A 13770-nucleotide genomic window follows, 5' to 3' on the forward strand; every position below is an offset into this window, starting at 1 on the left:
TGTAAATAATGCAAAGGGATGAAAACCATAAAAAAAAGTGAAAAAACAAAAAAGAAGTAAGCATACTAGCTTTCCACCTTTTCAAAAGCAAAAACTCTCTTTTCCCCCCATATCCTGATCAAGATGAGTCTGTTTTGCTTCTTCCATAACCAGCACTCAGTGTCAAGTTTAATTCACTTAGGTGTGTTTATTGAGATTAAAAGTGGGAATATAATCAGATTGTGGCCTTAACTGAGGCCTGAATGCCTGCCAAGAGCGAATGAACAACCTGTAGACTAACACCCAGCTTTCCGGCTATGGGTTCTTATTTCAAAAGGCCTTTTCATTGATGTTGTTATATGATTAGCAAGGCCACCAGAGTCGAACCAAGCACAAAGTAAAGTATTTCCTGGCAATACAGTATTCAGGTCCCCCACTTACAAGTGTAACAGTACGTATGAAACTTGAGTGAAGAAGGGAGACGTACGTTTATTGGAGCATCACGTGCTATTTTACAGTCCATATTTTGATCATTTAGACTTGATGATACTCTGCCTAAAACATGAAAATTTAATTTCCAATGTTAGAACACATTTTTAGTTCGAAGGTGGTTTTAATTTTCAATATTAAATAAACGTTTCTGTTTTTGCTCTCAGTTACAGTAACCTTTTGTTGCCATGTTGGCCCAGTATTCTTAGTTTTCGTGTGTTTTGTATTTTGTTCTTTATTTATGCCTTGGTTCCTAGGTTGTTCTGTTAAGATGTTCCTTATTTGATTACCCCCTGTGTGCCCCTCTGTGTATCTGTGAGCCCTCGTTTCCCCTCCTTGTGTTTTATTCCATGTTTTCCCCAGCCCGTTATGTCTGTGCTCTCCCCGTGCTCTCTCTCCTCCTGTCTGAACCTCTGTTTACTTCCTGTTTTACTTTGACAGTCTCTCGTCAGTATGTGTCATGTTGTGTTCGATCCTGCCCTGTCTCATTACGATTATCTGTGTCAGCTGTGTTCCCCGTGTGTCCCACTTCCCTCGTTAACCCTCTGTGTATTTATGGCCGCGTCTCCCTCAGTTCAGTGTCGCGTTCTCTAGAGGTGGGAATCACCATACATCCCACGATACGATATTATCACAATACTTAACGCACGATACGATATTATTGCAATTTTTTTTAAATATTTTGCGATATTCAGATTCTGTACATAAAGGTAAACTTTATCAATATTCATTTTATCTAATATCAAAGTCTCGCACTCAGTTTTTCTCTCATTTCAGTCAGTTTTATTGTTGACAAACTGAACGGTTTGTATTACAGTCTAGTCCAACTTAACTGAATGCAACCATCTGGTACAATTATAGCTATTCTGAACTATGCAATTTATGAAAACTATGCAGCCCCTTCAGCAACCGAAGAATTTTAAAGTAAATTAAAACAAAATATAATTTTACATTAAATAAAAAAGTTTTAAACTTAATTAAAATAAAACATGTCTTAAATTAAAATAAGTAAACTGTCATGTTTATTGCTGCCAAAAAAAAGTTAAACACATTTGGACAGTGAAGGAATGTCAGGATTCTTGCTCAGAAAAAGGATCAACATGCTCTGAAGTCAGAGCACAAAACCTTTTTTTGTAACAAAATATCGACTTCTGCTGTCCCTGTATCGATACATTATTAGCAAACAAAATATCACGATACTACACAGTATCGATTTTTTCCCCCACCCCTAGCGTTCTCCCTCATGACTGTGTGCCCCTCTGTGTGTTTCCTTGTGAGTCAGTTCCTTTATGACTTCCCAGTTTAGTTTCATATTATTTTGTATCGCCTTAACTTCCGTCAGCAATAAAACTGTGTTTTGAGTTCATTCCTGCCTCCGTGAGCTTGCGTTTGCGTCCTCATCCTGCCTGCACACAGCCTAATCATGACAGTTAAGTAATGTTTTGTATAGGTATATTCTGCCTGCATAAGATTATTCTCTAAAAGATGCTCAGCCTTTCATTCCTTGCACTTACAAGGAAAGGAAGCATAATGTTACACAGTGCATTTCTGAGGTAAGTGATTTATTTTCAAATTTGATTTCACTTCATTAGACTGCTCAATTCTACTAAGATTTTCAAGTATGGTCAATTAAAACTATGCAGGAGTTTAATAATGAACAATTGGAAGCAAAAGTAAAAAAATAAGGAGTCGTCTGTAGCAGATTTTCAGCTTACTACACCACTAATTACCTCACAGCCACTTAAAGCTGTCTTGAGACCCCTTGCATGACACCTCTGCTGTCCTTAATGAGATAAAGTAAGTCTTTTGTGCAAAGAAAGCATGATTTCTGGAAATAGTTATCCATGTAACTTGTGAACACTGGTATTTTGAGTAGTTTTTGATAAGTGAGAATTATTTCCTTCCATTTTCGTGAGGTAATGTTTCTTTGACCCCAGAAGGAATCTCAGTTGCTGTTTACTTAAGTTAATCTGACACTTCATTCATTATGGCGATCCAACTTGGAGTTAAAACATATTTCTATCCAAAGTCAATAAGCAGCTGTAAGGCACCAGACTTGTAAGGTGCACATATCTTGCTTAAAGTCTTTGTTTTCAAGAAATAAAACAATAACTGATTGACTATATAAAGCAAGAGTGTTAGAAGTCGATTGTTTTTATAGTAGTTCCTACGGTAGAAGTTGTGTGGGCTACCAAGAGAAAAATATGGACTGTAAGGTAAGGTAAGGTAAGGTAAGGTAACTTTATTTATACCTAAAGGCAAGGTAAATTTGCTTTACAGAAAAATGACAGCATTTGACATCCCTTTAAAAACACACATACCTAGTAAATATATAAAACTCACTGTGACACATACTTTAATATACTTTGTGTGTAAGTAATTGGTTAAATATGACATAAATAGTGAAAATAAAGTGTTTGCTGATCATATCTTAATTTCATCATGAATCCCTTTTTATTGGTAAGAAAATAAAATTAATAAAAACTTTACAATGTGGAGGTATTTTCTTATTCAGTGAGTATGCCAAGGTAACAACACTGAAAACAGCTATATTAAATTTACAATCGAATGCATATAGCAAACTTTAACTGAAAGGTGCTTCAGCATGAAGCAGATTGTAACCTAGTTAAATATTTCCTACACTTTCCATCCCTGGAAACATCTGAGATAAAAGTAAAAAAACCTTTACTGTGTAGAAAGGCAGTAAATGTTGCAAAGTTATTAATGTATCAGGACACTAAAGAAAATCTTTTATCTTTCCCTTATTGAGTCAGTGCTTTCATCTTCTATGGCTTTCTTAACCTTAAAAAACTGGAACACACTGGCTAAAACTGTAAAGGTATGCTTTAAGATGTCTTGGGCCACACTTTATCAGCTTTAGCAAGTATATGACATGATGGTCCTTTAAAGGACTCAAATCATTTTGGACCTTCAGCATCCTTTACATATTAAGTTCCAGTTCCTTTCTTTAAACACGTTTTGAATCCTTTCCCTCATGGTTCATGGTGATAGTGTAGCACATTTGCTTTTGTACATCACATTGTATAATATATATATTTATTTGACCACTCTCTGCAAAGTAAACTTCCCCTGGGGCACAGTAAAGCTTTATTCTTCTCTACGCACCTCTAAATGTAAGAAGGAAACTTTGAAAATGGAAACACACGCACACGCATACACACACACGCACGGAAACACATACAAACAGACACACACCCCTGAAAATGTGTAGTGATGTTACTTTTCTGTTCTCTTCCATGGGAGAGTAGTGCAAATACCAGTGTCATATGATAAAATCCACATCTCTGTTTGATCAGTGCATTTCTAACAAGCTCTAAGTGACAGGGAAATGTTTTTTATTCATACACGTGGGTGGAAACTGAAGGAAATAATGAAGGTAGCTTCGAAACTAAATCGCCAGAAAATACTTTGTTTTCCATTTGTCCTGCAATGTCACACATCTGACTAGAGTAAAGAGAACAGAGAACAGCAGCACATACTAAATAAAACAGACAGCTCTTAACTTTTTTCTTTTAATTGCATGAATTGTTACATTAACTGTACCAGTCTCTCATGACAGGTCCACACTTTCCAACTTCCACACCAATAAAATTTCCTTAGTCTATAGTTTAAACTAAATTTAATTAATGGCTGACTACAGACAAACCAGGCAACCATATAATTTACCTCATAATTTAACCAATCATCAGTCAGCTGCTGTATTCACTCTGTTTCATCTACCTTAAAATTAGCAATAAAAGTAGAAATGCTTGCAAAGGAATGTCTTGTATTCAAAATAAACTTTTCTAACAGAAGCTGCACTACGGTCAGAGACTAAAGTGCTAATAATGCTCCTATAATAGTAATGAGGAAACTAGTATAATTTGAGGATGATGCATCTGAAGGGTTGTGGAATTATCAACATTCATTGAAAGGCTAAAAAACATTTTTCTTCATACAAAGTGGCAAAAATGTTTGTGTTATTGTGTGTAATTTTAATGGGAGGCATGAAATACAGTAAAACGAATACAGAAAAAAGTACAGCGATGCAAATACTTCTTCCTCTTGAGACCCCTGTGCACGACAGCATTTTCCAACTTGGAGGGCGAGTTGATAAATGCTGGATGCCCACTATATTTACATATATTTCTGTATCTTTGTACTCTGCGTGTCCACTTTCTGCAGTATATGGATGTATACTGTATTTCCTCTTTGATTTTTGATCTTTTCAAACAACTAAAGCCCTTTATATGCCATCCACTTTTGTTTTTATGGATTGGAATTAGTCAAGAAGACTGGAGAGTGGGAAGTGATCTAAAGCTGTTATAGCAGTGAGAAGACAGTTAATTACAATGACACACAGGTCCCTAACAGATTTTTTCCATGTTCTTTGGGTGATTTTTTTAAAATTCTGAACTTAAACTTAGACAAAACTAAAAAAAACAAAAACAAAATAACTTTATACGCAGATTTTTTTTTCAGAGTAAGTCATCATATTGTTGATGTTGTTACCCTGAGTAGAATAACGTTTGGCACAAAGGCAATACTATAAAGAAAAAACAACCTTCTAAAGCTCAATAATTATACTGTTAAGGAAATGACATTTTCATGTTTTACAGAGTTATATATTAGACTTTGTTGTGCAGTATGTCTCTATAGTGCGGGTTGCCTAGAAACCTCATTGTGATGAGATCATTGTTATATAGTTAAAACAAAAAAAAATGTCCAAGTATGTACAATAATTGTATATGAATAAAAGATATATTATAAGATGTACGTAATCTTTTAATTAGTGCATTGAAGCCTTAACCTACATTACATGCTGGGCTATAGTCAGAGTCTTCAGTAGAGGACTTTAGAATTAGAAGCTTTGCATCCTTAATTATGGCTTCAGTTATGTTTTGTTAAGACAATTATTAGAGTGAGGTTACGGCAGAGTATCACCACAATTCAAGTTTTTTGAAGGTCAGCACAAGCGTTACAAAATGCAGTAGTATTGCACTGTTGTTGCACGTCAATACAATTCTTTCATTACTGACAGAAAAAATGAAGGAATCGACATTTTATGCACTGCCCGTTTAATTTTATAGGTACCAGTATTTTCTCTCACTTTTAAAGACATTTGCATTTATAAATTAGCCATAATTTTCAGCATATACATTTTCCAGAGGGATATGGGGATAAAGCAGCAGACCAGAAGCTACTACCTCAGCATTCCAGTTCGTTTATCTGCTTCACAAGTTAGTCCCTAATGCTATAATTGACTGTAGAAGTAGGGAATAGGTATAGATCTTTGGGATTACTAGAAAAGGTAAAGCTTTTTGAGGTTAGATGTGTGCGTAAGCGGTGCTTTGACTTCAAATTAGCTAGCACAACATAGAACATTTTGTGAAAGCAAAATCCACTGTTCAGACTAATTGGAGAAGAACTGTCTTTTGAGCATTGAGCATTAAGTCTTGTGTACACAGCTCTGGGCGAAAAGCACTTCACTGTGAATAGAAAAGGGCTAACAGGATGTCATGGCTCTCGAATTATGTTCATTTTAATTTAACGGGAAAAAATCAAGAAAGTAAGATGGGTTTATATATGTGTGCATGCCCATTCTTTAACACTGTTATTAAACCATTGATAAATATCTACAATATCTACAGAGCACAGGAATGCAACAATCTGTGACTGCTGACTAGCCGGGTAAAACTGTGCCAATACAACTGGAAATCAAATGTGAACAGCATGAGTCTTACTACACTGCCTTTGTCTCCTCTTCCCCCTCTGGTGTGAGAGATCTGTTTTCAATCAGTGGGACATGGTGGAGTGAGTAACCCTCTGGCATCTGCTCCCTGGCGCTGCTATATTTTACTTCAATAAGTTAAAGATGCTGAGGTAACTGTCAGGAGATATATATGAGCCTGATAAAAAAAAATCCAATGGGAACTCTGGCCCATGAGGAAGATGAAGAAACACTCAGATAATACCTGCTGACTGGAGGCAGACGTCAATGTGCCAAAACACTTGTGCCAGGTCACAGCGATTAATTTCTCATTCAGTGAGAATCAAGATCTATCACTGGAACTAATATGCTTACGGAAAAATGCAGGTTTTCTGTTTCCTGAGCTGGGAGGAATGGACCTGGATATAAAGAGAAAATTCTCCTCTCAATCTCAAATTAAACCTTTTTTTCAATCTTTTTTTCCAGCTTAACATGGCTTGGGCTTAAGAAATGATGATTTCATGATGTAGAGGACACAGCAGGTTATTCTGGCCAAAAGTTCATATTTTCCATGAGGCCAAACATTTACTAGTTCTTAATTTTTAAATCTGCACAAATCACTCTCCGTGACAAACCTAGGGATGAGGATCACCTCTGTTGTTTCTTTAAACTTTAAGTAGTATTTATGGGTCTGTCAGAGGATTTTTAATTTTTTACCAATTTTAATTAAGGACTTTCTCTGGTGCTTATCCCAGGGTCTCTGTTGTTGGCAGGAACTCCCAAGGCAAGTTGTTCCTGGGTGAGGACCCTGATGAAGACTGAATCAGACAACTCCTATGAAAAAGAGAAAAAATGATCAGCCCCACCCTGGAGGCAGCCAGAGGAGGTGGCTCTCTGATGGAAGGAGGGTGCCTGAGCTTTGTATGTGGTTGAGAAATACAAGCTAGATATAGTTAGGTTCACCTCAACACACAACTTAGACTCTGGAACCAGTGTTGTAGAGAGAGGCTGGACTCTGTTCTAGTCTGGAGTTGACTGGAGGCAGCAGGAAGGGGTGCGTATTCGTGGGATACCACAGCACAGGGTTGTGTTGTTGTTGTTTTTTTTTTTACCAGTGGACAAACGAGTGCTTCCCTAGGCCTTTGGGTCAGAGAATGGGTCCTGATTCTCATTTGCATTTATGCACCAAACGCCAGTTCAGCGTACCTAGCCTTCTTGGAGTCTGTAGGTGGTGTGCTTGAGAGGGGAGAGGAAAAGGGCAGCTTGACAGATGGTTTGGGGCTGCATCTGCAGTGACACGGATGTCACGGATGACACCAGACATTGTGGTGAAGAGAAAGCTGAGTGTTAAAGCAAAGCTATTGATTTGCTGGTTGCTTTAGGTCTCTACGCTCACCAATGGTCTCGAACTACGGGTAGTAAAGGAAAGAATGAGATTGTGGATGTAAACACTGGAAGTTAGTTATGGCTGACTTTTGACTTCGAGATTGAGGAGTTCAGTCAAGTGAGAGGGGTTTCAGCATACAGACACTACTCCTCCAGATTAAAAGGAGCTAGATGAGGTGATTTGGACATCTGATGCTACCAGGTATATCCTACCAGGAAGAGGTCACGGGATAAGACCCAAAAAATGCTGGAAAAATTACATCTCTTGGCCGACTTGGGAACACCCTATTGTTGTCCCAGATGAGCTGAAAGAGGTACTGAGCTGTGGCCCAGACAAGTGGAAGAAACTACATGGATGGATGGATGGAAAAGTAATAAAAAAAAAAGCCCCAAATTACCATGACACTCATGCCTATGATGTATGTAAACTTTTGAACGCAACTGAAAATGTTAATAACAGTTTTTTGATTTTCTTTCAGGAGTAAGATAAGACATTTAACACTCATTGTTATTGCAAAACAGTTACATTCCCCATTCATTTTTACTTCCTTTGAAGCCAAGTGTCTTTTAAGGTGTTACTTCCTTCCTGAACTATTGTAGCCAAGAATAGAAGTCAGTCTTCAGTTAAACATGCATGCAAATAGTTTCACTGTTAGCATGTTTTGAAATAGTTTCAAACTATGATTACCTCACAGTTTGGGAACTCACTTACCTCCATCTGTTGAACATTTAACTTGAATTCCTGTCCTTCAAGTATACAGTCTAGTGAGTTTAAAATGTCAATGACCAGAAGTAGCAGTCTGCGATTTGATATGGATAGTTCTCCAATTCTCACGAGTAGCTTGAAGCCTTGTTACTACATACACTGATGAGAGCCTCCCCAGTGTCCATTTCATGGATATCATCTGTCTCTGTTTACTATGAGATGCAGATGTAGAATATCTTTCCCATATTTGAAGTGCAATGTGTTACATGTGAAAAAAGTTGCAGGACATTGTTTGTTTCCTGTGGAAAACAAGTAGGCAGCCACAGTGGACCGGGGCATCAGACTGCAAGAGTCTCATGGGTAAAGAAGTGCATAGGGATGAAATACTCAGAGTGTGCTCTGGATTCCTGACCTCGCCTAAGGGTATTGAAAGAGCATAATATAATAAAATAAGTGTTTGTGACATTGAACTTCTCAGAGTCACAGGCAGTTATTTTTTTCTTTAAATTAATCTTATTTTACAAAATAATGTATAATGTGGGAAATTGAAATTTACAGTTCTAACAAGTACATTCACACGAGGGAAAACAATAAACAACAGCATGAACAACATTGCTGCGACCATGTTTTATGTACTTACAATTTTGCTGCCTTTGAAAGGGTCGCTTTGAAGATAGGGATCAGGTCTGCAACCACTCACAGTCAGTTTCTGTCTTTGTTGGCTTTTGTGATAAAATGGCAATAAGATTATAATATTAAAAATAATACGAGTCAGTCAGCCATTAGTTTAAAACTGAATGGTGTCAAGTTGGCAAAACAATGACGTAGTTTCTGTAAATGTAACTGCAGAGGCACTCAGGCATTCAGCAACCTTGCTGTAATATAGGAATATAACTAGAAGACATCCAATTGTCAACTAGTTGTATTGAGTCCCACATTGCAAAGAGACACATGGCAGATTACTTGCACTCACTGCAATTTAATTGCAAAGGATTGGCAATCTGTCTGAATTGACAAATTAGACTGCAATTAGTTTCAAACCTTCGCCAATCTGTCTGACAGTTTTTGTAGCCAGTCCAAGCCAGAAAGTCTGTATGGAAACAGGTTCCTGGATACAGTGGGATCTCCAAACAATCAACCACTTTTGATCACCTTGTGAGTATAATAGGTTACCTGGAGGTTAAGGGTATTGCACGATGAACATTTGGGCAACCAGATGGTTGCCAAAACTACCTGTAATCACGGGCTGAATGCAAAAAAGCAAACCAGCAAAAACAAAACCAACAAAAACCTCAATTCAGTCACAGGAAAACCACCCATTTTTTCTTGTCTTCTTTTTTATTGGTTGACAATGTTATGTTGGGGTCAACAACATCCTCAAGGGATGAATCCTCATCTTTAAATGGCCTGTATATTAGGGTAAATCTTATGGAGTTGTGATACTTTGAACTGCAAATTGTACCACCATGAAGAAAACAATTAAATTTGTCATCTATGACTAAGTATCTGCACACGCAATAGCATTTTCATGAGCCTCAGCAGGACTTAATATAATATAAATAATCTAATTAAATTATGCTAACTAAACTTGTTTTCATTAACAACATATCTACTAAGTACCACAGTTTTAGAATATACACTCCAAGAATCTTAACATTATTTCTTTAAGAATAAACTGACATGTTAAGCAATAATTATTCAAAAAATTTACAGTCCTTATGTAAGTTTGGATAAAGAACAGTAGCCAAGCTTCTGAAAAGAAAAGAATTTGCTGTAATGCTGATCCAAATTCTTTTTTGTCTGCTGCATTAAATCAAGTGTAGCAGATGAGAGCCTTTTGCTCTTATATAGCTTTTTAAAAATGAGCATAAAGTAATGTCTTCAGAGGAGTAAAAAACCATTTACATTTTTTTCAAGCTTCTGTGATCATGGTGAGAAATACTGAATACGTTGAACTCTGTTAAGCTGGTCAAATGGAAATGTGGTTCAAGAGGATACCCATGCATTTCACAGGAATAATGAGATCTGATGCATCAAAGCTGAATAACTTACAATGGTAATCCTTGTAAATCATTTGCCCGTAATCAATTTGTAAATATTTAAAATCTGTGAATGCATAAATGTTACAGAATTTTCTATATTTCTCTGTTTCTCCAAACACATCCAATTATGTAAACAGTGGCTTCAGCAGAATACAGGATGATGTAATTTGAATAAACCTAACTAAAGTTCCATTTATGTTGTTCAGTGCTGATCTGTAAGAGCAATTTTAAAACATTATAGTTAAAGGTTTGTGTAGAATATATATAGCATTGTTTAACTTTTAAAAATGAACCGCTTGATGCTGAGCCAAATGCTGCAGAAGAGAACTGTTAATTAATAAGCTTAAAAATGAAATGTTCTCTTATTTCGGATGAAAAAAAAAAAGTAAATATGTATTGAGACAAGACTTGCCATATTTAGATGTTTCCTTGCAGTGTGGCAGTGATTAGCTAAAGGGCTTTGGAGAGCTGTTTAGTATCCATATGTGTGTGCTTAGAACAAAAGACAAAGAACTGGAAAAACTGATTATATTTGTTTGGTTTATGAAATAACCAACAGTGTGCTGGGGAGAGTCTCAGTGAAATACATCATATCAGCACTAAAAATATCTTGCAAGTTGCTTTTTGGTGAAAGGTTGCATATTAACTCAGGGAAGTTACATAAATCAAAGAAGGTTTTTGCTTTGATCTAATTCACAAAGTTCAGGCAAGGTGTCTGATCAAAACACTGTATGAAAATGTTGAAGAATCATTTCTATTTGCATGTTCTGTGTACACGAATGATGTAGTGTAAACAACTGGCCAAAAGTTCAGTTAAATGTCTAACATATTGCAAAGGCATGATGAAAACTGTTTAAACTACTTTTTACAAATGTGTGCAATTTAACTAATTTGACATGCCACATTAATGTGCATGCATTTGTGACAGTCACAAATATATACTGTAAAAACATCAAAACACCAAAAAATGCATTATAAAAACACAAGATGACTTGAGAAAAAACATGTATTATTCTTATGATATTTCATAATTCATAATGACACTTTTTACACGTGTATTTATTAATGTCATTGTGTAGTCTCAACAAAGCAGTTGGTGAGTGAATATGAGGATTCGTACACATGTTCAGACTGACATGGCATGATTTACATACCCTGCCTACCAGCAGCTCCATCTCACATCTCACCCATTTTTCAATCTAATATCTAAGATTTGGATGGTAGGGTCAGAATTTGCATGAAACATAAATGTTTACATTCAGGATAACATACCATGTCACAAAGCTCCAGCCATCTTAAAATGGTTTCTTGAACATGACAATGAGTTTATTGCACTCAAATGGTCTCCACCGATTCCAGATCTCAGTGAAAGAGAGAAGCTCTGCGGTGTGGTGGGACTGAATGATGTAGTCTAAAGAGTCGACGGGACAAAACGTGGCTGTCCATCTGCATCTAAAGGACAAGGGCCACTCTTTTGAGGACACCAATGTTAACATTTTGGACAAAGAAGACAGATGGTTCGAAAGAGGAGTGAAAGAAGCCATCTATGTCCACTGTGAACGACCATCTTTGAACAGAGGGGGTGGCTTACGACACCAACTGTCTGCCATCTATAATCCAGTTTTGAGATCCATTCTCAGACGCCTTAATGCCCACTCACACCCTGGGCCATCTGACCTCAGTAAATCACATGATAGGGTGATGAGCTCACCTGAAATCTTGGCTGAATGTGACCCACACCCATTTTCACACCTTGGCTCGTGTGATTAGGTAGAGGATCAATATGGGGTCCATGACCCTCTTGGGGACACTCCCATGGGGCTTCAAATCTGGGACTCTCCACCAATTGCTCTTACAAGTCAAGAAGCTTCTCGGATGAGAGGTGAAACATCTTCAAGGAAACTTAACAAAGTCTAGACGCTTTTCTTTCCAAGCTCCTTAAATGGTAAATGGCCTGCATTTGTATAGCGCTTTTCTAGTCCATAGGACTCCAAAGCGCTTTACACTACATTCAGTCATCCACCCATTTACACACACATTCACACACTGGCGATAGCAAGCTACATTGAAACCACAGCTGCCCTGGGGCGCACTGACAGAGGCGAGGCTGCCGGACACAGGCGCCACCGGGCCCTCTGACCACCACCAGTAGGCAAACACGGGGTTAGTATCTTGCCCAAGGATATTTGGCATGCAGCCAGGGTGCAGCCTGGGATCGAACCACCGACCTTCTGATTAGTGGCTGACCTGCTCTGCCACCTGAGCTACAGCCACCCTTAGACTACAATGACATGGTGTACTGAGAACCTTCACAGACACTGAGTCACGTAGGTGCAGCAGACAAATCTGCAGCAGCTGTGTGATGCTATCATGTCAGTAGGGAGCAAAATCTCTAAAATTTGGGAGGAAGATTTGCAGCACCTTATTGCATCAATGCCACGAGGAAACCAAAAACTAAAACATAACCTGGTACTACCAAAGTGTGCCTAAGAGAATGCTACAAGTTCATTATAAATATTGATCCATCCATGAATACCACCAACACCAAGACTATTACATGTATCAAATTCCATATCCCATATATACAAATTTATTCTTTTTTAATGAAATATTTATTTAATATTTGTTTTAAAAAAAAGTATTTTTTATATAAATTTGTCAGATTTGGCAATTATTTCATGGTTCAGACTTTAAAAGGTCAATTCTATCATTAAGTGTTTCTTCATTTAGACACTACTACGATGTCAAACTAAGAGTCGTGACTGAATTACAAGAGAAAAACAGCCTGTATCCTAATGCCAAGCAGATATTACTGATAAAATCTCTTGAGACATGGTGATTGTTATGTGGTTCTCAGAGGTTTGACAGGCATGAACAAATAACACACGAGACTTTCATTACTTTAGCAAATAGTTTTGGAGTTAACTGTCTGAGTTGCCTTGGTGGGAATGTCTCAGTGGCCTTGATTATCTCCTGCATCAAATCATATCTGACTTTGACATAATGCAGCTAAAAAGAAAAACACAAATAAAGATCAACTGTCAACAGCCTTTCATCAAAAACAGAGCTGATAAGCGGGTGTGTTGTTCATCTTAATTTATTCTGTACGTTGACATGTATGTGCAAGAACCAAGCTTCATATAATAAATGCAATATAATATATTAGCCAACTAAACTTTTACCTTCAGTTTCATGCAAATGGATTCACCTTAATAAGAACTGTGATTAAACGGTTTGTGTCAAAAATTGCATCTATCTGTTTTGCAAATGTTAAATTACTGAACACAGCATGATTGTGGGACTCTGGATTAAAGTGAACCCAGACAAGTGAGAAAACACAAGAGTTTGATAAATCAGCCTGTCCCAGTGAAAACATAAATTGTAATTTCCTCTGTGGTGGTTGATTTTGTTGCTGTCTTGTTTATTTATTCAAACAAAACCACAGTCTGTGACTAACT

This window comes from Aulonocara stuartgranti (assembly GCF_965226115.1).
Source record: "Aulonocara stuartgranti genome assembly, chromosome: 5".
NCBI classification, from domain to species: Eukaryota; Metazoa; Chordata; class Actinopteri; order Cichliformes; family Cichlidae; genus Aulonocara; species Aulonocara stuartgranti.